At 55.8% G+C, this 24,822-nt stretch overlaps 1 protein-coding gene and 1 long non-coding RNA gene across 2 annotated transcripts in view; one reads left to right on the plus strand and one right to left on the minus strand.

Annotated features, from left to right (window-relative positions):
* The window catches only part of LZTS1 (leucine zipper tumor suppressor 1), a 50,185-nt gene extending 26,410 nt beyond the window's left edge, over positions 1–23,775 (minus strand). The window contains exon 1 of the mRNA XM_016132439.2: positions 23,580–23,775. The gene's annotated coding sequence lies outside the window, so the exon portion shown is untranslated. The remainder of the gene's footprint in view (positions 1–23,579) is intronic.
* On the plus strand, positions 8,091–9,377 carry LOC118612461. Its single transcript, XR_004954950.1, has 3 exons — positions 8,091–8,402; positions 8,501–8,562; positions 9,098–9,377. It is a non-coding gene; the product is annotated as an uncharacterized LOC118612461 (long non-coding RNA).
* Positions 23,776–24,822: the final 1,047 nt, after the last annotated feature.

Raw genomic sequence — 24,822 nt, forward strand, 5'->3', positions numbered from 1 at the left:
GCTCTTGGCCCAGAGTTTAAGAACTGTTTGTGCAAGGAATGGATACGCGTGCGTTTAAGAATAATATTCTATTTCACAGTGCCTGGGTTCCATGACCAGCGCCCTTTCCTGCTTCAACACCATCGAACGCTACACAGTGGCTGTTAATAAACTTTGTCAGCCCTAACCCCACCCCAGCGGGCTCCTTGGACCGCCCTCGGTGTCCTGGAGCACAGCTGTGATGACTCCGGGTCACCACGCTCTAGAGAAGCCTGCTGTGCGTGGCACCCTCGTCTGAATGGCCGGTCCAGGGTTGGGGGTGCTGGGATTTGTGGGCCTGTGGTAGCCCTTCCTTGAGCCACAAGAGCACAGCTGAATGACTTGGCCTGCCGGGGCGTGCGGGTGTGCCCTGGATTCAGCATCCCTATGGGTGTTGAGCTCCCATTCGTTCGGAAGATCTGGGACTCACAGCGTGATCAGCTGTCCTGATTCGCCTGGGATTGTGGGCATTCCTGGGGCGCAAGCCTTCAGGACGAAAGCAGGGACAGTCTCAGGAAAACTGGGGTGAGATGGTGGCTTTATCTAGTCGGAAGTTGGGATTAGTACAAAAGAAGATTGACTCGGTCTTGGTGACATCGCGACCTGACCCTTGGCCCCTGATTGAGTGGCCCCCTGGGGTGATGTGATAGAAAACAAAGATAGAGTGGCTGCCTGTGTGAGTGTGAGTAAGGGGTCGCCTCTCACGGGTGTCATCTCGGGCTCATGGATGGAAGTGTCTGTACGGCTGTGCTGGAGGGGCAAAGAATATGTGTGGAAAGAATGCGGGAATCATTAAGTGGAGGGTAAAAAGGAAAGGAAGACTTGAGTATATTCATTAAGCCCCGCCCCCTCTCCTCCATGACCCGGAAGCTTTCCTAAGGACCCCAGAGAGAGAGAGAGAGGTGAGCAGGGAGTGGGAGCAGAGCCTGGGTGGGACAGGGTCTAAGAGGACTTGGGATGGGGGGATCCCAAAGGGTAAAGAGAAATCTGGGGGGAAGGGAGGAGAATAGAGAGGAAAGGAGGAGGCAGATAGAAAGTGCCGGTTGGTTCCTGCTGCTGGGAAGCCTTCATTGTGATGTAAATGAGGTGCCGGGGAGGCGAGAGGGAGCGGAGGGAGGCAGGGTGAGGTCGCACCGCAGGAGCAGCAGATGAATGCGGAGATCATATCACAGCTGCCAGTCACGGAGATCTGATTTCTTTGGTGCAGATGTCACGTGCTGGGCGAGCTGTTATTGACTAAGAGAAGTCAGGGCTTCCGAGCAAGGAGGTGTGTGGCTGCGTGCATTTTAGCATGGTGGAAGGAATCACGGAGTGGGCGGAAATGAAGGCCGCTTTTAGGGACCAGAGCACATTTCAATAGGAAGAGACATCTGGAGAGCTGGTAGCCACCTGCTCCCTTCCTTATCACCAGCATGACCACAGATACCATAAAGTAAAATAATAAAATAAAATAAAAAAACGAAATAAATGAAATAAAATGAAATAGATAAAATAAAATAAAATGTAAGAGGACTGCAGTTTATCAAGAAATAATATAATCCTGGGATAGATTTGTTTTCTTCGTTTTAAGATACAATGCCTTAAAGAGTAGCTAACTACTAAAAGTGTCCCCAGCATCAGGAGTAAAGGAAATTATATAAGGGTAGTGTTAATTTTAGCAGGACAAAACCAAGAAACGAATGGGGATTTTCACCTGGAGGTCACTTCAGAAAACCCAGCGGCCCCGGGGCGGGCAAACCGTCTTAAAAGCACCCTGCTCAGTGCCCCTACCCACCACAGAGCCAAGAACCTCCTGCAAGATGCACAACAGGCTTTGTCCGTGTTCTGGAAATTGCCCGGAGGGGCTCTCTGTGTCTGCTGCCAGTTCTGGCGCGGCACGGTTTGGGAACTCTGGGACTGGAGGGAAGCTGGCAGGGGGACAAAGTGTGCGACAGCCCCTCCCATGCAGCCGGGAGTGTCCCAGTGTGTCCTCGGGAAGGACATGTGGAAACAGTTCCGTGCACCAGGAGGCCCCTTGGGTTGTCTCACTCAGCACCGTGCCGGGCACCCTGCCGGAGCTTAGAAACGCTCAGTGAGCGAAGGAAGAAGGCGTGGACTTCCCGCCTTGGTCTCTCCTGGTGCAAGCAGAGCGTCCGCATTGCGGCGGCAGAAGTGACTTCTCCCAAACACAGACCTGCCCACTTCAGGTCGAGGCCCCTTTTTGGCCTCTCTCCTTTGGGATAAGCGTCCGAATTCCCTTGCTCAGAGACCGGTGCTTTCAGGGCGTTCATGCCTGTGTGACCTGGGCCCCGGCCCCTTTTCCGGTTCTGGCCCGTCCTTCCCTGGTTCCTCACCCTTTCCCCCAACACCGCTCGGCAGACACAACCTCCATAGCCTTGTGCGGGCCGTCGGCTCAACCCAGACTCTCTTTCACGACTTGCCCCCGTGACCCCAGCCTTCGGCCTGTGATAACCCACTCATCAAGGTCCCACGTAAATACCACTTCCTCCAGGAAGTCCTCCTATGTCTCCCTTGCTTCTTCTTTATCTGCCATTGCTCAGCAGGGGCCTGAAGCTGTTGCAGCTCCTTGTCCTCGCTCCCAAGCTGCTCGCTCTTCGCCCGTCACCCTGCACCGGTCCCTGCGCTTCTTGGACAAATAAGACTAACCCTGGTTTGTCTCCACAGACTCAGCTAAACGACTCTTACAGGAATAGGGGGCCCAGAGAGGCTCACAGAGGCTGGAGGAAGAAACGTTAATGGGCTGGTGTTGGGAAGATTAAAAGATGGCAGACACCTAGCCTCAGAGATTGCTGCCATGCACACGGATTTCCTTTTCCCCATTCGGCTTCCATCCGAAGAAGTAGAACGAGGAGATGAAGGAGCCCCATTCCCTTAGGAGCCGCCCCCCACCCTCACCGCCAAGTTTCATCGGAGAAAAGGCGAGGCTGGGTTTCCCTCCTTGCTGGGCTTTCTCAGTTCTTTCCTTTGAAGAACTTGCCTCCGTCTTCTGAGAGCTTCTCACAATGAGGGGGCGACGTCCTCTCTCTTTAATCCGCCCAGGAACAGTGCTACTTAGAGGGGCTTCGGCTCCCTCGGCGGCCTTGTCGGCAGGTGCGCACATCCTCGCTCCCTTTCGGGATGCGGACGCCGCCGTTCGGGCTGGCACCCTTCCTTGCGAGCCCAGTTGCCATTCGGGCCTCATGAACGGCCCCTTGTGGCTCGCTCGTTCACCGTACCTCGCTGTCCCCGACCGTTCATTGACATTCGCCGGGATAATTCTCCCGGGGCCACATGCACAGAGGCGCGTGCACGTGTGTTCAGACCTCGTGTCCCAGGAGCGGCGAGGACACTTGAAGTAAAGGGCAGCGCTGCCTGAATGCAGATCCGCCCTCCCCCTCTAATAGCTGGGGCGTCTGCTGCGCTAACGTTATTTCGAGAAGCACCAGGAGCGTTGTTGGGGCCTCTGCAGAGCAGGCAGGGAGGAAGGGGCGGGGGCGCCCTGGCAGCTCCCTTCCCTAACGCTGTCAGCCGCATCACTCCAGACAGACTCTGCTCTCCCCAACCCTGCCGCCCAGAACCAGCGAGTTTTGGAGACCCAACCTCTGCCTTCCCCTTAGCCCTCCGCCTGGCATTCGAAGCTCTCCAGAAGCCAGCTCTCAAGCCCCTTCGGGCTCATCCGCTGCCAGCCTCCTCCTCACACTGAGCCGCACCCCCGCCGGCCAGGTGTGCTCCTGTGATCTGCAGCTCCCGCGTGGCTTACGTCTTCTCTGAATCGCTGCTGAGGGGCCAGGTGGGTGCAGTGGCGGAACGGTGGTTCTACCTCAGCGACCCAGCAAAAACTGTCTTCCAGCAGTTTATAAGGTAATGGTTAACGAGACGGTCGATAGGGCCAGGGAGAGAGCCAGCGGAGGAAGCAGAGCAAACGTCAAGCCGTGACGTAAGAGACACAAGAGGAGAGAATCGGGCATCTATTCTATCACCCGCCTGCCACACTGGAGCCCTGCCTCCCCGCTCCCCAGCCTGGCCTCAGAGTTGGGCATATTCTCTCCGACGTCAGGACCCCAATTCTCCTCTGTGCACTGAGGTCCCACTACAGGCCTCCCAAGACCTACCCTAGTCCCGTCCTCCCATGAGGCGGACGTCCCTGATTACCCACCGGGGCCCACAGTCCTGACGCCCGTGGGCTTCTGGACAATACCCTCACCGGGCACGCACCAGGGCCCTGCATACGCACATGGCGTAACCACTCGGGCGACACCCCCTATTTCTGGAGGGAGGGGGGCGGGGCTCCCTCCTCAGTGACCTCCCAGAGCGTGGTGGGGAATGTCTGCGTCTGACCAGCCACCCCGGGCTCACGAGTTGTTCTCTCCTGACACAGATGGGACCTGGTGGGCAGGTGCTCTCAAACGGGGCATTTCGTAACCCAAGAAGTCCAGGCTTTCGAGCCAGACGGATGTGGACCGCACATAGCAAGGCCACTGCCCAGCTGTCGGGCTTCAGGGAAGCCGCTTAGCTTTGAATTCGTGCTTTTTGTGCATTTGTAAGTTGCGGTTGGGTTTCTCGGCCTTGGCACATTGACAAACCGGGCTAGATCGTTCTTTGTTGTCAGGGGCTTTCCTGCGAACTGAAGGAAGTTTAGCAGCATCCCTGGCCTCCCTAAACCAGATGCCAATCGCCCCCTCCCCTGCCCAGCTGTGACAATTAAAAATGCCTGAGCCGTTGCCAAATGCTCCCTGGGGGTAGGGGCAGAGTCTCTCTCAGTCGAAAAGCATGAATCCGTACACCCCGGGGATGTTCTCTCGACGATGTGACAGCACACGCAACGCAAAGTGTCTGACGCGGGAAGCAGGTGCTCGGCGAATGTCGGTCCCGCCGGTATCTCAAGCAGAACTTGGCAGGCTCCCTTCCGTCTTTCCGATCTCACCTGCCACAGTGTGTCCCTGGCTCTCAGAAGTGGGTGGCCCGGGGCTAGCTCTGGAGGAGAGCCCAGCAGAAGGTGTCTGAGCCCCACCATCTCCCCAGTGGCTTCCCTGGTCTCAGAGGAGACATCTCACGGATGCTCAGGTGCGTCTCAGAAGTGCCTCACGGGAAAGGGGTGGTTTGGCTGGAGGCCTCGGACAGTTCCCACACAGAGAGAGCCTTCGCCTGGCAGGCAGCCCGTTTCTGCTCGAATCCCTCCTTGCCACCCGGTCGTTCTGGGTCCTCTCTGGATGAGGGACTGTGACTTACACAGAGCAGCAGTGCACATCGGCAAGGAAGGAGTGTGGAAGACGCCGCCGAGACGCTGGCCTGGCTGGGAAAGGACTCAGAGCGTGCTGGCTGTGACTGCGGGGGGCCCCAGAGGACGGACGGCCTGCCCCCCTCGCCCTCGGCACAGCTGGCTTTCGTGGCAGCCACGTCCGGCCTACCCAGCTTCAGGCCTCTCCACGGGGCCAGAAGACAGAGGAAGGAGAGAGGTCCGCAGGGCTGGGATCCATGGAAACCTTCCAGGTCCACAACTGGGTTGTGTGAGAGGCAAAACTAACTAACCCAGTATAAGGAATCTCGGTGTTGCCCGAAGTGTAGACAGCTCGCCTCCTCTGGCTGTTTTTTTTTTTTTTTTTTCCTTTTTTTTAAAGGTGGCGTAGAGATGACAATGGACAGAAGGGCTTGAATTTGCTCCTCGGGACTGGGACTGCCGTCCAGCTGTGTGGTCTGAAGTGAGTCATTCTCTCCGGATCGTGCCTTCCTTCCTCAGTTCTCCGGGGCGGCACTGAAACCGCGCTCTCCGTTACGGATGCTCAGAGAGGCTCTGGTGAGATCAGCGACCAAACATGCTTTGAGAAGACAGAAAGGATTGTTGGCGTGTGCCACGGCCAAGTTCGGCATCACGCGGAGGGAGAGCAGGCCGCGGCAGAGCCGTTTACAAGGGAGTCACCGGATGACAGGACGGAGCTCGCGGGACGAGTGCGGGCCAAGGCGGGCCAGCGCTGGGAGTCCGAAGGGGGTTAATGAGGTCTGTGTGCGACAGGAGCCGGAAACCGGGGTCCAGCAGAGCGGACGAGAGCGAGAGTTTGCTGTTTGTTTTAGTGTTAGCTTTAATCACGAGATTAGCTGAGAAAGGGTAGACGACGTGCAAGTTTCACTTTTTTTTCCTTTAAAAAAATAAGCTGAGCTCCAAAAGCCCCAAAGGCACGTTCTTCAGCCGCGAGAAGAACACAGGCACAGAGGACCTGAGGTGGGCGCTGGGGGCACCCGGCCGGCTCTGTGGGTCCTGCGTCTGTGCTGCCACCACCCCCCCCCCGATCCAGGGCCTGTGGGGACAACCCCCGAGATGGCCCGCGGCTGCTCACTCTGCGCAAAGGTCTTCTAAACACTGATTTCAACACCGTCATCCCTTATCTTCCTGATAACCTCTTCTGCTCCCATGGTCCTGTCACATCAGGACCAAGGCTGCCATGGGACCGTGCCTCGGAAAACCTCTCCACTGAGCGGTGACACCTATCTTACCACTCACTTCCTCCTGGAGAGACTCCAGCCAAGCCTCTTAACCCTCTAACCCTATCTTACGTGGGACCTCAGAGTCGTGCAGTGAGGATCAACGACAGAGTGATTTAACACACTGTCAAGTGCGGTGCCCACACTGCATCCATTCAGGGCTCTCGGCCCTCTCACAAGGTCCATCCGAATGGTTTTCTTATGGTTCTCCTGCTGTTTCTCTCCACAGGGCTTCTCCCTCTTTTAACTGGCCAGGTAAATCCTGCCCTCAGGGGTTCTCTGACCTTCCCGTCCTGATGTTATCCTCCACTAACCTTGCCCTTGGTACCGAGTCCTTGTCCTACTTGGAATTGTCGGATTATTTGCACAGGAATGAGCTAGCGAGCCCCTTGCAATATGCCTGGGGTTTACCAGTCTCATTTAATCCTCTCACCAACTTCGCAACATCTCTGGAAACAAGGTCGGTGTACAAAAAACAATCGCCCTTCTAGATACTAGAAACTCCTAAATAGAAAGAGAAATTTTTAAAAACATACCACTTAGAAAACGTACGTGCCTCGGAACAACAGAAGTCATACGTGGCCTCTGCATTGAAAACTGGGAAGTACAATTATGAGAAATTACAGAAAATCTAAGCAAATGCAAACGTATGTCAGGTTCGTGGATTCAGAAGACTTGGTATTCTGAAGATGTTCATTCTCTTCAAATCGACCTATGGAGTCAACACAATCCCAATCAAAATCTCAGCGTCTTATGCATTAAAATGCGAAGGGCCAGGAATAACCAAGACCATCTTGGAAAAGAACAGAGCTGGCGGGTATACATTACCAGATTTCAAGACTTACGAAGTGACAGTAATTAAGACAATGTGGCATTGACCTAGAGCTAGAGAGGCTGACCAAGGGAACAGAACAGAGTCCAAACACAGTCCCGCACGTTGTGTGGTCACTTGATTTATGACAAAGGGGACGGCACGGAGCAGTGGAAAAACAAATTTATTTTTATTAATTGCGGCTGGTTGACTGGTACCCATTTATAAGAAAGTAAAATTTGACTCCTACTTTACACTACACATGAAGAATTCCAGGTGAATGGTAGGTATAAATGTGAAAGGTAAAACCCCAAAGCTTCTAGAAGAAAACATAAAAGAACAACTTCCTGGCCTTTGGACAGGCAAACATTTCTTAACCAGGACATAGAAGACACTAAGGGTAAAGGGGAAAATATTGTTTAATTAAGAATTTCTCTTTCTTGGGTCTCCGTCGAGAATTAAAAGGCAAATCAGAGACTGGCAGAAGATATTTCCAGTACACATATCTGACAAATGCAAAAAGGAACTCTTGTAAATCTCTAATAAAAAACAAACAAACAGAAACCAAATTAAAGATGAAGAGTTAAATTAGCCACTCCATAAAATAGGATATGAAAATAGACAAAAACGTATAAACAAGCGCAGGCACTCATCATGATCCATCGTCAGAAAAAATGCAAGTTAAAACCAGAATTAAATACCACCGAGCAACCACTATGGTCGGGGAATGAAAAAGCCGGACAACATCAAGCGCTGGCGAGGCTGTGAAGCCAGTGCGGCTGTCAGTCTCCACCAGCGGCCGCGCAGGTGTGCTGGACCCGCCGGGGAGGGCTGGCGCATGCGCAGCTCACGGCCGCGCCGCTCCACCGCGAGAGGTACACCCAGTAGACATGTCCGCACGCGCTTCCTGAAAGACCTAGTGGCATCACGTGTAAGAGTCCCAAACTGCGACGCCTGGAAACCCAAATCCTATCCGCGGTGGAATTATTGCTACACCATCGCAGCTCATGGAGCCGCGAGAATGACGGAACTGAGGTCACACACAAGCACACGGACCAGCCTCTCAAAAAAGGATGCGCGCGGTAGGAGGTTCTATTAACAAGATGTTCACAAAGAGGTAAGCGTGGTGGCGTCACGGGGAGGGATGGCTGTGACCTGGGGGGAAAGTGGTTTCTGGGGTACGTTTAATGCTCTGTCTTTTGCCTTGGGTTCTAGTTACCTGAGATTGGTAAAAACTCACCTGGCTGTTGGTTCATCCACGACTTACACACATTTCTGTATGTATATTACCATTCAATAAAATTTTCACTTAAAAATAATTATCATGATAACCCACTAGTGCTTCTTTCTTTCTTCCCAATTTACCAACGAGACTAGGCTCAGAGGGGACGGGGAACTGGTCCAGGGCCAGCCCGGGGTGAGAGGCAGAGGATTTGAACGCACCCTGCATGTGCTCCTAAGCACCAAGTCCTGCCTTTACCTACAGCGCTGTTCTCTTTCTCTCAAGTAGCTCAGCTTTACACCGGGACTCTCAGAGGCAGGAACCCTGACTCTTGCCTGCTTTGCACCCCCCCAACCCACCCCCCCCATTGCCTTCGGCACAGGGCTGAACACTGCAGCCCAACAAATGCTCAGTGCCATGGACCGCATGCTTGTGGCCCCCGCCCCGCCCCCCAGTGGGATGGTATTTGGAGGCGGGGCCTCTGGGAGGTGATTAGGTTTAGATGAGGCCATGAGGGTGGGGCCCTAAGATGGGATTAGTGCCCTTAGAAGAAGAGGAAGAAACCAGAACCCTCTTTCTCCACTATGAAGACACAGCAGGAAGGCGGTCATCTGCAAATCAGGAAGTAGGCTCTCGCCAGACACCGAACCTGCCAGCACCTTTCTCTGAGACTTCCCAGCCCCGGAACCGTGAGAAACGAATGTTTATTGTTTGAGCCACCCCATCTGTGGTATTTCATTATAGCAGCCCGAGGTGACAAAGACACTCGGTAAGTAGAGGAAGTCTGGAAGCTAAATCTATAAATTTGCCCATCTGCCCTTTTTCTCTCCCTCTTTCTCTCTCTCTAGAGTGTTCCTGAGCTTGCCTGGTTCTTGCCTCCGCCTCCCGATTTGATGGTGTCAGCTTCGGGATGGGGCCGGAGCTAGCGTGGTGGCTTCAGCCATGCTCCCAGAAAGCGAGGAGCTTTTCCTCTCAGCTGCTCTCGGTGAGGTCCTTCTGGGCAGGGGGAGTGGACTGAGGTGCCCGCTCAGGTCCCACCGCCCCCTGCCCCACAGCTCGGTCCTGACTCCTCCCCTCCCTCTCTGTCTCCCCCGCGCTTTTCTCCAGGGGAAGAGGGAGGGAAGCCGGGTTGGCAGCTCGCTGAGCAGGGCTTCCTTCCCGCTGCCTGCCTGCCTCCCTCCCCCACACAGCTGGGATCGTTAAGTCTCCATCTTTCTGAAGGATCGGGACCCGGATGCTGTCAGGAGCCTCCTCTGAAAAGGCTGCTCGCCAGTCTCCCGTGGCTCAGGGATGGGGTCACCGCTGCCCAGGGAAGGCTGTGGGAGACAGCGGCCCTCGCCTCTCATCTCCTCTGGCTGGAGGACGATGTCCAAGCTGGAGAGCAGAGTCTGGTGATGTCAAGCAGGGGACAGAGCTTCCTCTAAAGCTTCCATCTGCTGAGTGTTTCCTTTAGTTTGGACTAAGCACTTAAACACATGACCTGGAGCAAGCTGCACCCCAAGGCGCCCCAAGAGGCAGGCACTACTGTTATCCCCACCTGACAGATGCACCAAATGAGGCCTCAGGTTTTATACCTGCCAAGGGCAGTGCTTGGCTTTGAACCTGAGCTGTGGCCAGCAGAGCTCTAGTTTTTTGTTTTTGTTTTTGTTTTTTTTTTAACCTCCATCGGCATTAGGCGCTGGTGCCCTGCTCAGTGCTGGCTGTGATGCCCCTGCCCACACTCCCCGAGCTCCCCCCACCGCTCCCCGAAACCTGACTCTGTGCCCCATAGCCCAGCCCCTCCTAAACCTCCCGCTGTGCTCTGGGTTCACCCACAGCCTTGGGCCACCGCTGCAGCCTGAGCTTCCACTCCCTTCTGCAGACTGCAGCTAACTACCGCCCCACAGGGCTCCTGTGCACACCGAGTGAAGCCTAACCTGGAAAGGCGCTGGGACATAATTCGGAGCTTAGCAAATGGCAGTGAGTCTTTTGCTTTGTTTCATTTTGGACTTGGTGACGCAAGATATTGCTGGGCTCTAAGGCTAGACTCAAACTGCTAGTATATTTTCCTCTCATTTCTCTCTCTTTCTCTCTCTCTCTCTCTCTCTCTCTCTCTCTCTCTCTTTCTCTCTCTCTCTCTCTCTCTCTCTCCCCTCTTTCTCCATCGTGTAAAGAACTGGGGACATTTCTATTTCCATTTGGGGCCTTTACACATTAGATTTAAAAAAGACGAGTACTCATCTATCGCTTGTTTGTGAGAATCGCTCTTCGAGTGCTTAGAGATCACTGCTCTGATCGGCGGAGAGTAAACCCCGTGAGGACAGCCGTCCTCCGTGTCCCTCGGGGCTGGCACAGAGCCTGTCAGGCAGGAGAACTCGGGACACTCTAGGGGGAGCAGACAGTCAGCAGCATGGCTGTACGGGATGGAGCAGGCCCGGCCCCTCGCCCTGGCGAAACGCAGCGTGAGGGGCCGGGGTGTGTTCTGTGAGAGCCGCCTTCTTGTCCCCTGCACGGGCTCTGAGTCCCAGGCGGCTAACAGCAGCCTGGCCCCAGGCTCCGCTTAGAGGCGCCTCTGAGGGTCTCGGCCCTGTCACCCTCTCCGCCCGTGGCTCGGTCGCTGGCCTCCCCTGGTTCTTGCCTCCTCTGTCCAGCCCCCATTGCTCGCCACTACCTCCTTGAGGAAAACTAAACGGGAGACCTGTGGGGGAGGGTGGGGGTCGGTCTTTTCACCTGAGTCCGGGGAGGGGCAAGGAGAGGACAGGGTGGGGGCCTCCAGGGTGTCATCTACGCTCAGGGGCTCAGGCAGGAGTGAATGTGAAGCAGCGCAGGTCTGGGCAAGGCAGGGAGACGGCTTCGGCGGGCCAGGCCCGCAGCTGTCTGCTCCCAGAAGTCCCCACCCGCCTGCCCGCCTGTCCCTCAGCTGCTGCTGGGGGCGGGGGAGTCCAAGCGGTGTAGGGGAGTGGAGAGGGGCTCTGGGTTTGCGCTGCATCTTTTTGTCCTGTTTCCCTGCCCTGGGACGCACCTCCTGAGGGACCCCCTGGGCGGAGACATCTTAAGCAGGCACCTCAACACTCACCATTTTTTCTGACCCGTCACGAAAACCACTTTATGTCCATGAGCGTAAGGCCTGATTCCAGGCAAATCGTGTTCCTTTAACAAGTTCCATATCTGTCAGCTTCTCAATGCATGGAGCATGGTCAAGAGGGAGGTTCAGCAGTGTTTGAACTCTGTCTCAGTCCCGCGGGTGGGAGGTTCCTGCCTCCACTGATTAAAGTGGGGGGGGGGGGCAGGTGCAGAGACTGTTTGAGGCAAATCTCGGGGCTTCTTTTCTCCTGGCAGCTTTCTTCAAGCTCTCCTAGTCCTAGAACAGAGCCCCCCGCGGCTGGGCTGGCATCCCCCCTCCCAAACGATCCTAAAAGCCACGTGAGCCCCCCGTTGGCAGAGGCACTGCCTTCTCCCCCAGCAGATACCAACATGCTGGGACGGAGAACTCACTGGCCCTGAAGACACCGGTTCTAATGTCAGATCCGAGGCCTAAGGGTTGTGTGCTGCGTGCCGTGGAGGAAATCTCCTCAGCCCCCTGGGCCTCACCGTTAAAGCGGAAACGTTTCCTCCACTCAAACAAACAAAACGCACACGGAGGAAGAGGAGGAGGCAGGTAGACGGTGCGTCCGGCGCCAGCTTGCTTGTTTCACATGGGACGATCCTGTCTGTGTCCCTGGCGGGACAGGGTGTGTGTGTCAAAACAGAAGCAGCTTCTTCTCGGTCCCCCGGGCTCCTGCCCCCGTCTGGTTTAATGCCCGTTAGGCGGCATAAATGTTCCTCTAATCTTCCGACGCAGAATCAGACCTCGGGCGTTTGCCTTCCCCTGCGTGATGCAGCCGGACCTGGGTCCTCTCACATCCGTGCGCCCCCCAGAGAGGGAATGCATAGAGAAAAGTTTCATTTTATTTGTTTTCCTTTCTCCCCCTTTCCTGACCTCCTGTGCTACATAATCCAGAAAATGGTCCAGATGGGAAAGCCATTGGCTTTGAGGCAGGAGGCAGGAGGAAGGGGGCACGGCACACAGCCCCTCGCCCTGGGGAGAAACCGCCCTCCCTCTCTTCTGCGCCACACAAGCACTCGAGGTGGCACTGCGGGGACCCTCCTGAGGCGGAGGGGACAGCCGGCTGACCCCGGGCCTCCGGGCCTGACCCTCGCACCATCTCCTCTCTAACACGCATGCGGCATACGCCAAAGCGAGCAAGGGATTCACCTTCGGCTTTGGGTCTGAACCTCAGGACGGTCAGCGAGGTCAGCCTCGCTGCTCTACATACTTTCGTGAGTCAATGTTCATTTAGTCACATTGACGGGGCAGATGGGGATCCAGGGTGACAGAGGAGGAGTGGTTCCCTCCCATATCGTTTTCAGCTACGATGGTCCTGTCTGCCTTTGCAGAGTAAGCAGATAAGAAGGTCGTCGTCATAGTCGGCACTGCCCGGCCCCAAAGCTGTCCCTCTGGACATGTGTCTGGACCACGGCTTGTGACCCTCCTGCATGGAAAACTCACTCTCTGCCCAGTTTCCTGATGGGAGGGGCCGAGGCTAACACAAACAGAGCTCCTATGATGTTTCATGTGCTTTTACTTACATTGCTCATGGAATTGTCATGCAAATTCTACATGGGACACAATGCATTTTGCAGATGAGAAAACCGTGGCTCGGTGAGGCTCAGCGACCTGCCCACTGATGCCACACAGGTGACAGGTAGCGTAGCTGGGATCCAAACACTGGTCTGATTCCCCAAACCATGTCCTTTCTGCTGCCCACAGAATCGACAAGCTTAAGAAACCCAGGCCATTAGGATCCTTCTTTCTCTGCCTGGGCCGTGGGCTGCCACCCAGGTGAGGGTGAACCCCTCTGGCAGACTAAGGCAAGGGCTGCAGTATTTTCGGAGGAAGGCCCTGTCTCCAGGTGTCACCTCGCTGGAGACTTCGCAGGACGCTGTCTGGGCCTGGCCCTCCCTCGGCTCGCGGGTTTATAGCAGGTAAGTGGGAAGTTCCTGAGCCGGCGCCAGGCTGAGGAGCCCTTCAGAGGAATGCGGGGAACGGTGTTCTGAGAGCTCCACGGCTTTAGGCAGGGGACCCCGGGCACCCTGCTTTCCTGAGGTTGAAGGAGGCCCCCTGCTTGATGAAACCCGCCTCCTGTCCGGGGCTCTCGCCCGCTGTGGCATCGACACCCGGGGCAGCCAGCACGGCTGACTGGCACTCGTGACTTTCGCGTTTTCTCTGGATTTGATTTAAACTGAGCATGTATGAGACTGAGGCAGGGAACTTGTTCTTCATCTGTGAACGGCGCCAACTGGTAGCCACTGCGACTGGCGTAGTAAACCTTCGCTGCCTCACTAGATGGGAGCTTCTCAGAGCCCTTGGAGCAAAGGACGAGGAGCAGAGGGCAACGAAAGGTCTACCGCACCCAGAGAAACAACAGGAGGACAGGAGAGGAGAGCAGAGACCGTGGGTATGTGCCGTTCCTGCCGTTCCGGCGTCCCTGACGGGGGTGGGCAGAAACCCACAGAGACCGAGAGCACCCCTGGGGCCACCCGCTGGGGAGCTGATGAAGTCCACTGGCCCTGCTGTCCCCATTCACAAGTAGCCGTGGGTGTCAGAAAGGGTCCTGAACTGGGAGCACAGTCCTGGTTCCGTCACTGACCAGCAGTGGGACCCTGAGCAAGGCCCCGCTGTCTGGCCTCTGTGTCTTCATCCATCAAAAAAAAAAAAAAAGCCTGCTGTGATTCCTTCCGGGTCCAAAGCAAGGTGTTAACCACGTCTCCTGTTATAAATAAGTCCTCGACACAGCACATTAACCCCTGACCTTTGATCTTGGACTAGGAACTCCCATCTCCTTGAAGTCTTGCCCCCTGTCCACCCCCCCACCCCCCCGCACGTTTCCAGGCTGCGTGAGATCTTGGGAATATGTGCTATCAACCAGGAGACAGGGAGGGGGATAGAAAGGCGTTCTAACAAATAACGTCATTTCTAGAAAACAAGTCTCACATCTTTCTAACCTCCATTGCTAGATGAACTTGCTAAAACCCGAGTCGGCTACGTGCCGGTCCTGGCCCATTACTGCATTGGCTCCCTACTGCCTGCAGACTCTGAGCCAGGTAGACATGGCCCTCCTCGATCTGACTCAACTTTCTGCCTTTGTCTCCCAGCTACGTACTGTCCTCGATCTTTGCCAACCCCTCCCTCCATCTATTAAAATCATACCCAGCTCGGAGGGCCCTTCTCAAATTCTGTATCTTCCACGAACTTTTCAAGCCTGAATCGCTTGCATAGTGATTTTTTAAAAGGCTGTATCTGTCTCCTCCCCCAATTCCAGGCCAGTGACACCTTGTGGCAGGGTCTCCTCCCATAAGCTGCCAGAGTGCTTGACGTGAATCTGACATTCTATGACTTTAGAGGAATGGAATTAAAACAGACAGAACTGTGCTCCTGGGGTCCAGAACAGCAGGTCTTAGAGGTGGGTAAAGAGAACGACTTGGAGGCATTTTTTTTTTTTTTTTTGGTTGGGGCGGGGGGCAGGTTGGGGTAGATAGAATGATTTTTTAGGATCTCTTCAGTCCTGAGATTTTGTGTTTCTACGCAGGATACTGGTCACTTCTTCAATGCAGGCTCTTTAGTTTCCTGATAAATCTTGGAGCCCTAGGTTTAGAGGTCCTGTTGCAGCCCGAGCACAGAAGTGACTCCATCATTAAGAGAAAGTGTCTAAGTCAACAGATGGCCGAGGTGCTAGGGAGCCCGGGGAAGCCGAAAGCCTGGTGCTCCAGTCTTCCTGGTCGATGAGGAAGTGTCGGTCAGGAAAAGCCCAGCATCCTGCCCCCAGCCGCCCCTCCCAGCTGGTGCGGAGCCTTTGGTCAGGGGCAGCTGCACACCCGTCCAGGGAGGAGGCAGCAGCTGGAAGCCCTCCTGGCCGTCAGCGGGGCTCCCTTGACAGTGCAGGTGGAGGCTGGGGGCCGCCTGCGGCTCTCCTTTTCCCCACCTGCCGGCCCTGTGGTTTGTCTGCTGGCGCCACTGAGGGCCGGGGCCGGGGGAATTTGATCGGCAAGGCAAGGCGGGGGGAGGCTGTCTCCCCTAGATGTGAGCCCAGGCTAATCCTCCTGTCCTCCCCGGTGCACTGCTGAGACGCCCTCGCCGGGAGGAGGCGGCGAAGGGAGGCAAAGCTGGCCCCGAAAAATAAGGGAGGGTCCTGAGTGCTCACAGCGTCCTTCGTTAACCCCGCCGCCCCTGACCTCGCGGCTCAGGTGGGAGGACAGCCGGCGTCCTTGAGACACTCAGACGGGCTGCCTCTTGGCGACTGTCAGAAGGTCAAGAGCGGCCCCGGGGGCTCGCTCCCCAGACTTCTGACCCTTGACCTTCTAAGAGAGGTTGCCCAGTGTCCCTGCCTCCCTAGCTATGTGAGTAGCTCTTGTTCTCAGGGTTTCTCACTATCTCACTGGTGAAGAAAGAGAGTGGAGGGAAGAAACAGGGGTGGGGCCCACCAGGTCCCCAGCCAGCTCAGGGCCTCGCAGTGGCCCCCTTCCATCGTCTCCCGGAGAGACCAAATAAATGTCATCGGTGGACTCAACACCTCCTCTCAAGGCCACTCTGCTCTGCCCGACGCCGTCTCTGCTGTCCTACACGAGTGGGGGGCCAGCCCCACCGTGGGCCGGACGGCCCGCGGAGCCCCGGCGCCCGGGCAGAAGCCGCTACGCGTCTGCCTCCCTAGCTGCTCTGTACCCCTTTCCCTCCCCGAAGCTTCCTCGCTGGGATGAGGACCAAGCCCTAGAAGCCCCCTTGCCCTTCCTTCCTCCTCTCGGCTGCCTGGGTTCCCGGACCCAGGGGCCCTTGGGCAGCACGGGGAGGCGCGACGGGGCTGGGAGGGAAAGGCCATCGCAGGCCTCACCACCGTTGGTGTCCGCCACTTGGGGCGGAGCCCTGACTGTGTCCGGGGCCTGGTGCTACGCAGCCGAGGCACGGAAAAGCCCAGCATCCTGCCCCGAGCCGCACCCCCAGGCCTGACGCAGGGTTTGTGGTCAAGGCGAGGAGGAAGATGAGGGCTGAGCACTAAGCCCAACACGGGCGACAGATGCTCACTGGGCACGATGGCGCCCACTGCAGAATTTACGGAACAGGGAGCTGCCGGGTGGTGGGGACCTTCTCTCCCAACAGCCGATGTCCTTTCCGCCCGCCAGACCAGGCAGGTGCAGCCCCTCAGTACTGAGAGCTCCCCTCTCACCTCGAACACCTGCCTCTCCTCCTGCCCAGCCCGGGCCGCTGACCTGTTGCCCACTGCCCCGCCTCTAGCGGTATTGGGGTCACCGGGGAAAGGTGCTGGCAAACCCAAGCTTTGTTTCCCTGCCTCCTTCGCTTCCTCTCAGCTCCTTCCCTCTCGCCTTTCCTTGCCTGCCTATACTCAATCCTCTCTCCCTTCTGCAAGAATGTAATGTTCGGCTGCTTTACACCCACTCTCTGAACGCTGCCAGTGAATAATGACTAAGGTGGTGGGTGGCAGTACAGCAAGTTGAGACCAATTTAGCAGTCCAGGGCGCCAGGAGGAGGCTGACTGAGCAGCAAATGGCTTTGCCACAGCAAGGAGAGTGCAGATGTCGCAAAGCCTGCGGCCCAGCGAGCCACGTGCACAGTCCTGCCCCGGGGCCGGCGGGCACTGCCTCAGCCGCCCCGCGGTCCGCGCACGGTCGCGCACGGGGCAGGGTGTGTCCTCAGACACCAGCGGATGTGCAGAGCAATGCCCACCCCTCCCCGATCTCGGCTCCACTCTGGACACCCTGGAAGGCCTGTGTCCTTGCACCCACCCGGGGCTCACAGAGTTTCACCTAGACCCCTGCGTCTTCTCCTGGGGGGTGCTGCAGCCTGGGGGAACCTGCAGCTCTGATGGCCACCTGAGAGACTGCTCTGGGCATGACGGAAACTGAGGTTCTGGGGTATCAGGGAGGAGGCTGCCCGAGCACCCTTCAGATCATGCCACAGAGAGGCCAACCCAGGGAGACCCGGGTGTGGGTCTTCCAGGGCCTGCCATGTGGAGCCGCTGAGGTTTCCTGTTATGGGATGTGACTGTAAGTGTGGGTATCAGAGGAGAGCAGGTGTCGGCGAGAGGGGTGACAAGACTGGATGCATGAATGTGGGGTGTGCATGTGTGCTTGTGCATGTGTGTGCTTGCACATGTGTGTGCATGTGCGTGCACATGTATGCTTGTGTGCATCGTGCATGTGCGCGCACATGTGCGTGGATGTGTGCGCGCGCATTTGTGCATGTGTGCACACATGTGTGTGGATTTGCACGTGTGCTCTTGTGTGCATATGTGCATGTGCTTGCACGTGTGTACATGTGTGTGCCCGCACGTGTGTGCATGTTCGTCTATGAGCATGTGCGTGTGCATTTGTGCACACACGTGTGCTTGCACGTGTATATGTGTGCATGAGTGTGCGCACGCTTGTGCATGTGTGTGTGCTCGCACGTGTGTGTTCGTCTGTGCGCGCGCGTGTGCTTGCGCATGTGTGCGCCCGCGCATTGTGTGTGCTTGCGTGCATGTGTGCCTGTGCGCGTGTGTTCCTGCACGTGTGTTCTTGTGCGCATGTGTGTGTGCTTGTGCATGTGTGCATGTGTTCGCGTGTGTGTGTGCGTGTGCTTGCGTGCGTGTGCGTGCACGTGTGTTTATGTGTGTGTGTGTGCGCATTTGCCTGTGTGTGCTTGCACATGTGTGCGTGTGTGTGTGTGTTTGCGCGTGTGTACGCCTGTGCGTGCGTGCGCGTGTGCTGGCAGGCCTCCTGAAGGCGCTTATCTCCTCCTGCTCTGATTAACTGACGTGGGAGCAAGTCCACGGGTGATCTGGGTAGGGCGGCTCTTTATCGCCTTTGTTCCAGGTGCTGGATGTAACTCACATCGCATCTGCTCCGATACTAATTTGGCCAGTCACTTGTTAAGAAAGATCGCCTCTCTGCTGGACTGATGAGAGCAATTAGCGTTAGCTGTCGGGTGCACGCGCACACACACACACACACGCGCATGCACACGCACTCGGTCCTCTGTGTCTTCCGGCTCCCTCTGCACCCAAAGCACCCCCTTTCCCATCCGTACCCCATCCAGACCTCCCCTCATCGGGAGGCAGCCTGCACTGGTAGTCACCTCCAAAGTCTGGTTTCCCCACATGGCTCACTTTACCGGCGGAGCGACTACTAGCCCGTTTTAATTTAGAACTTATCCGCCCGTGGATAAGATAGAAACACTGAAATAGATAATAACATAAAGTTTGGCATTCTCACGGAACGTCATTAATTCAGATTCTGTGAAGGCAAAACGTGCTATATTTTCAGCGTGGAGGGGGCTAAACCTCATGAACTGACTGGCTGTAAGGAAAGAACGGACGTAAGATAAAGTTCATTCCTTAAAGTAAGTCTCAAGGAGGTAGTCCAGTGTGCTGGACACTTCCCAGTTTGTCGTTCATTGATCTAACATACGTGCATGACAAGGGCTTAGGGGGAAGGGGAGGGGTGCCGAAAAGGGAAGAAAAAACTCTGACCCTCGACGTGCCCGAATTACAATAATTATGAAAGTAACCGAGTTCTTGTGATTTTAAAAATCTTTCTTGTTTTTCCTCCTGTACATTAAACAGTTGTCAACAATTCGCTGAACCTAAATCTGTTTTATAATGAGACCTGATGGTTACAGCCCCAGATTGGGAGTCAGGATGGCTGGGTTCCGATCCCAGGATTTCCCTTGAAATCTTGGGTGAACTCTTACCTCTGACAGGCTGATTAGGTTTTTCATCTGTCAAATTTAGAAGAAATCTTCCTACAGAGTTGGTAATAACAATAATAATAACGATAATAGTAATAATAATAATAATACAACAACAGCAGCAGCAACAATGACATCCCTTCTCAAGTGTAAAGTCCTGGACAGACAAAAAAGGCTACTGAAATCATTAATACAAGAAGCCTAGGGCTGGTGTTCGGCTGTCAGGCGGAAGTCAGTGTCTGGCCCGAAGCAAGACAGCGAGAGGAGCAGGACGGAGAGGGCAGGTACAGAGGCAGCGGTGAGAACGGCAGCTCGCCCCAAGCCCCCCAAGCCCCCCAAGCCCCATCCAACCACGCTCCACCGACACGTCCCCAGGCACCGCTCTGCACCCCTGGAGGGCGAGGTCCAGCCTGCACACTTATTTGGCAGGAGGCAGTTGTAAGAGGTGAGCCCTCCCACCCTTCATTCCAGGATCTGTGTGGTCAGGGTGATGGGGGTGGGGGTGGGGTGGGGGACTTTGGGGGAGGAGGTAACAGGCGCCCCCAGGGTTCCCCCTGGAAGAGAAAGCACCGTCTCCTCGGCTCTCAGCTTGCACCGTGGAGTGATGACCTTGCCGCTGCTTCGTCTACTCTCACACCTTCTTGAGGTTCGGTCCATAACCACCCCCCGCCTGGTGCCTTCACCTCGCTCCTGCTGAGCGGCTGCTGTGGTCAGTGTGTTTGTCGCCGATTCACGTGTGCCGGCTCCTCTCCCCCATTCTCATCGCCAAGTTTAATCTCAAACCATTATTTCGCCATATTTTTAAAATCGCCTGTCTCCCTGGCACCTTGCACGGATAAGACTCTGAATAAATAGTGGAACGCCAAGTTTTTCAGACTTGAGTGATGATCTTTGAAGGGACAACTAAAACCACCACCACCCCTGAGGAGGCATGTGGCAACGCAGATATGAGGAACAATGGGCTGGAGCAAAGGGCGTGGGAAGGGAGTCACCAGGACTGTGACCGCGTGACCTTGGGCAAATCATGGCCAGATTACCTCCCCAAACATGGCAGCAATTCACAGTCCCAGCAGCAGAGTAAGAGTGTCCGATTTAGATCAGTGGTTTTCAACCTGCAGCAACACAAAGATCTATTCAAAAGCGAACTCAAAGACCTACCATGTAAATTGCCTAAAGATCCTCCAGGCGGTTGGACACTTCTCTGTTGGCAAAGCCCCAGAAATACCTCATCATTGCCCTGAAACCACTGCCCCTGGGGTTCTGGGTATACATTTAAAAACCCCAATGTCTAGATCACGCCTGGCAACTCCCACTTTATAATTATACTTGTCGGTTGATTGAGCTGGAGATAAGAGTTCATGGGTTGGCAGGGTGGGTGGGGCTAGGTTTTCCTCAGGCGCCGGAACTGTCAGAGGCAGCAGGAGCTGGGGTGGAGAAGCCCTGTCTAGGCAGATGCCCTCAAGGAGCTGGCCTTATGGAGGAAGGAAAGTCAGAGGCCAGGCCAGGAAAGTGTCCCCACGCAGAAATCCACTGTTGCAAAAAAAATAAAAAATAAAAACCGCTCCCTGCCAAGAGTCTTGGACAGGTCTTTTCTTTCCCATCACTCTATTAAACAAGCATTTGCTAAGGGCCTACGCGGAGTAGCCAGACACTGTATGCTGAGCTGGGGATTCACAGTGCAATCTCTGCCTCTCGGAACACTGCTGGCTCTTCATGAGCCAGCGGATAAATGTGGGATAGCATGGAATGATGGCAGGAACTCAGAGGAAGGCCCGTGAGCCAGACGAGGCGGAGGTGGAGGGACAGGGGAAGAGCATTTTATAGAGAAGAAACACGTATTTCTATGCTCGAAGATAGCGGGAGAAGTGGAAGGGCCAGGGGCTGAGCTGAGTTCAGGCCCTTGCCCCTCCACTTGCTGCCCCTGGCTGCGTTATTTACGTCTCCTTCTCTGATCGTCACACTTACTCTGCAGCGCTGCGCTGAGAATGAAGTGACATCATCAATAAAAAGTACCGGGCGCACAGTGCACGCAGAGCATGGTCGTAGATGTTGGGAGCTATGACCCATTACGCTCGTCTGTAATCTGCTTAATGACAGGTTTGCCATCATTACCTTGTTTGTCTTTGAAGCCTTGCTGTCTGGCCCAGAGCCTTGCATTTTGTAGGTACCCAATGCTGAATAAGTGCAAAGGCATATAAATAAGTTTTGGGGATTCGAAAGCCATTTTTGGCTGGAGCCCATCTACATCTTGGCCCATACAGGCAGACACATGGTTTCTCAAAAGTGCCTGGCACATCTTCCCCTGACACACGCACAATGCACACGCTACACAGCAGTGCACCTTTGATGGCAGCCATCCGGCCACACACCTAGTGATGCACCGGCACAGACGGGGGTCCCTCCTGCAGACACACACATGCACAATGGCTGGAACAGGTTCCACCTCCTGAAGGGTGCAGAGGCTGCCATAAACATTAAATAACAACCGCTTCAACCATCCCGTCCTCCCTCTGGCTCGCCCACAGGCACCTTCGAGAGACGCCCTTCTTTCTCCACCTGAGTTTCTTCTCATCTCAAGCAGAGCGAGTATCCCCTGCTCACAGCTGTCCAGCTGAGGCCTTGTGCTTAAACTCCTGCTTGCTAAGCCTAACTTTGCTCCCATTAGCCGTGGACCTCAGGGAAAGCCCTGCCCCTCCAGTGCCTCAGTTTCTTTACTGGTAAACACAGACAGAGAGTTAACCGTGCTTCATGCCAACCCCATAGTTACGTTGGAGGACAATGGAGATGACAAAGGAGATAACGTCTGTGAGGTGTGGAAAGCGCCTCAGAAGAAAGGTGCTGGATAAATACAAGGTGTGGAGGCCACGCCTGATTAGCGTGTATTCCTCTGCCCACGGACTTCCACCCACACTCGGCCCTTCCCTCCCTGAGCACAAACGCCTTCCCCCCATGAACGCTGTCTGTGATGTCCGTTTTCACGTGTGCACGTATACATACATGCTTCCGACACCTGTATTTTCTCCGGCATGCCCACAGAAAATTGTTTTTGAACTTAGAGGAAGCTCAGGTTACAGTCTCTTGCTCTCACCCACAGACTCTTCTCAAGGGTCTCTGAAGAACTGCCAAGCAGACAGCTCATCTCTCTGTGGCTGGGCTCCTCGGCTCCCACGGTTATAATTAGGTTGCGCCTCCAGCACAGCAGGAGACCCTTATCTGGCACAGCTCCTGCCAAGAGCTCTCCAGAACTTGGTGCCTCCTCACTCATTCGCCAGCGCCCAAGACCAGAGCAGAGGGGCTGATGGTGGCAGGAGAGGGTGGACGGAATGGAAGAGAAAGGGCCTGGGAGCGTCAGACGCTCGGATCCCTGAGGACTCCACGTTCCTGGGAAATCGAGGGCTCTGAAGCTATCAAGTCTGGGGTACTTTCCTAGGCCTGAGACACTCGTGGGCGGGCGGAACACTCATTTGTTCCACAGTTCAATCCTTTCCACTTGGAGCAGGAAAGAGAAAGAGCACCTGGCCATAAGTGTTTCAGTGCCTTAAGCATGTGAAAGGTGTGTGTGTGTGTGTGTAGGAGTGGGAGGGAGTGGAGGGCTGGCTGCCTGTGGTAGGTGAGAGAAAGAAGTGAATGTGGCGTTTGTATAGGTATGAGACTCCATGTGCATGTGTGTGTGCTACTTGGGCTGAATTGCATGTCCAGGACTGATCCTGGCGACTTCCGGCTTCAGGGGGCCGCTTACATTCTGGGGGTCATCAGCCCCCTCTCTATCCTCCTCAGCCATGTGCCATACTCCTTCAGTGAAACATGCCAGACCTCTAACTGCATCCGTGTCCCTGCACCCCGTGCAGACACAGCTCATCTCCAAAGTTCCAGACGGCCAAGTTCAGTGGTCCTGCTCCAGCTGTCAAACCCTCTGTATGGAGTCAGGACTCTTCCCGTCTCACGCTCACCTCTGGCTCCATCTTCGATAATTCGTTGTCCCCCAACCCAACACTTATGTCCATCAAGATCAGATTCTGGGCTGGGAGAAGGTAAACCCTGCCTGCAGAAGACCGAGACAAAGACAGGACAGACGTACCATTCTCTCCTTTGGGCTGGGATCAGCCAGCGGCACCCGCCCTGGCAGAGGGGAGACCTTGACAGCTACGTGCAGAGACAAAGACACCTAGACAGACCTGGCACAGACAGACAAAGACCGACAGACTCGCGGACGCGCTGCACGCCGCGGGCAGCGCGGTGTCCCCGGAGCCTGGGCGCCCTCCGCGGCAGCAGACCCTTCTGGCAGGGAGCGAGACCCCTCGTCCACCGCATCTTACCTGCCCCCTGCGCCTCGGGCTGACTGGAGAATATTTTTCGGTGTGTTTGCAATGTGTTCTCGTCTCTCTTTTTCCAGAGCTGCCGGGTGACTCTGGATCGCCGGACAAGGCGGGCAGAGAAACTTTCGGCCGCTCCGCCCGCGCGCTGCCCGCCACCCGCCCGCTTGCGGCGCGCCGGCCTCTGTGCGGGGTCCGGAGCAGCGGGCGGGCGGGCGGGCTGGCGGGAGGGCGGGACCACGGGCGGGCTGGGCGGGGCCCGCGCCGCTCATTGGCAGGGACGGGACGGGGCGGAGCCGAGGGCGGGACGGGGCGGGGCCGGCGCCGGTCCCACTCATTGGCCGGGGTGGGGCAGAGCGGCGGACGGGCGGGGCGGGGCGGGGAGGCTCATTGGCCGGGACGGGGCGGGGCGGGCGCTGGCGCCGCTCATTGGCCGAGGCGCGGCCGGCAGCCTCACCATCGCGACTCCGAGGCCTTTGTTTCTGGCTGACAGCTGGGGCTGCTCGCGCCCTCCCCGCTGCTCTGCGTCCGCCGCGATCCCCCATCTCTCCGCTCTCAATTCCAGCAAACCCCGCCGGGCGGCCCTGCCTGCTCAGTCTTTCTCTTCCTCCTTCTCCCTTCCTCTGACCGTTCTCATCTTCCTTTTTTCCTTTTATTATCTGCGCTCCGTTCTTCCTCCTTCGTTTCCTTTATCCATTCCTTCTCTTTCTTCTTTTATCCGTATTTACCCCTTCTTCATCATCCCTTCTTATTCACCGTTTCCTTTTTCCAGCAATGTTTCCGCACTCCAACTCCCAAGCCCCTCAAAAAGGCTGGGTTTCTAGGTTCAAAGACCTAACCAGCAGCCTAATAAGGGGCATCACTTCGCCATGTAGGGGTTATAGAGGGGACCCAGAGCCCTGGCATTTTCACTCCCGATGTATTTCAAAGGCAAACTTTTCCCGCTCCCTCCCAGGTATTGAGTTTCGGGGAAAAGCTGGGGCTTGTTTCAAGTTTATAGCTATTAATCTTACCTGGTACCTTTCTTACACTATCATTTTCTCTACCACACTCACTTTCAACTTCTAACAATCGAGCTAAGAGGAAAACCAAGCTAACGAGCTTTGGTCAGACAGTTAAATGGGGTGCCAGGTGCTGCATGAGGCTCTTGTTCTGAGGGTGCACTGAGGCTAATCCTCTAAAACCCAGGCACGGCTCTGCCCAAGGAGCATTAACCTCAGCCGAAAAAGTGTGTGTGTGTGTGTGT

The sequence above is a fragment of the Rousettus aegyptiacus genome, unplaced genomic scaffold (genome assembly GCF_014176215.1).
Source record: "Rousettus aegyptiacus isolate mRouAeg1 unplaced genomic scaffold, mRouAeg1.p scaffold_m13_p_16, whole genome shotgun sequence".
Classification (NCBI taxonomy): Eukaryota; Metazoa; Chordata; class Mammalia; order Chiroptera; family Pteropodidae; genus Rousettus; species Rousettus aegyptiacus.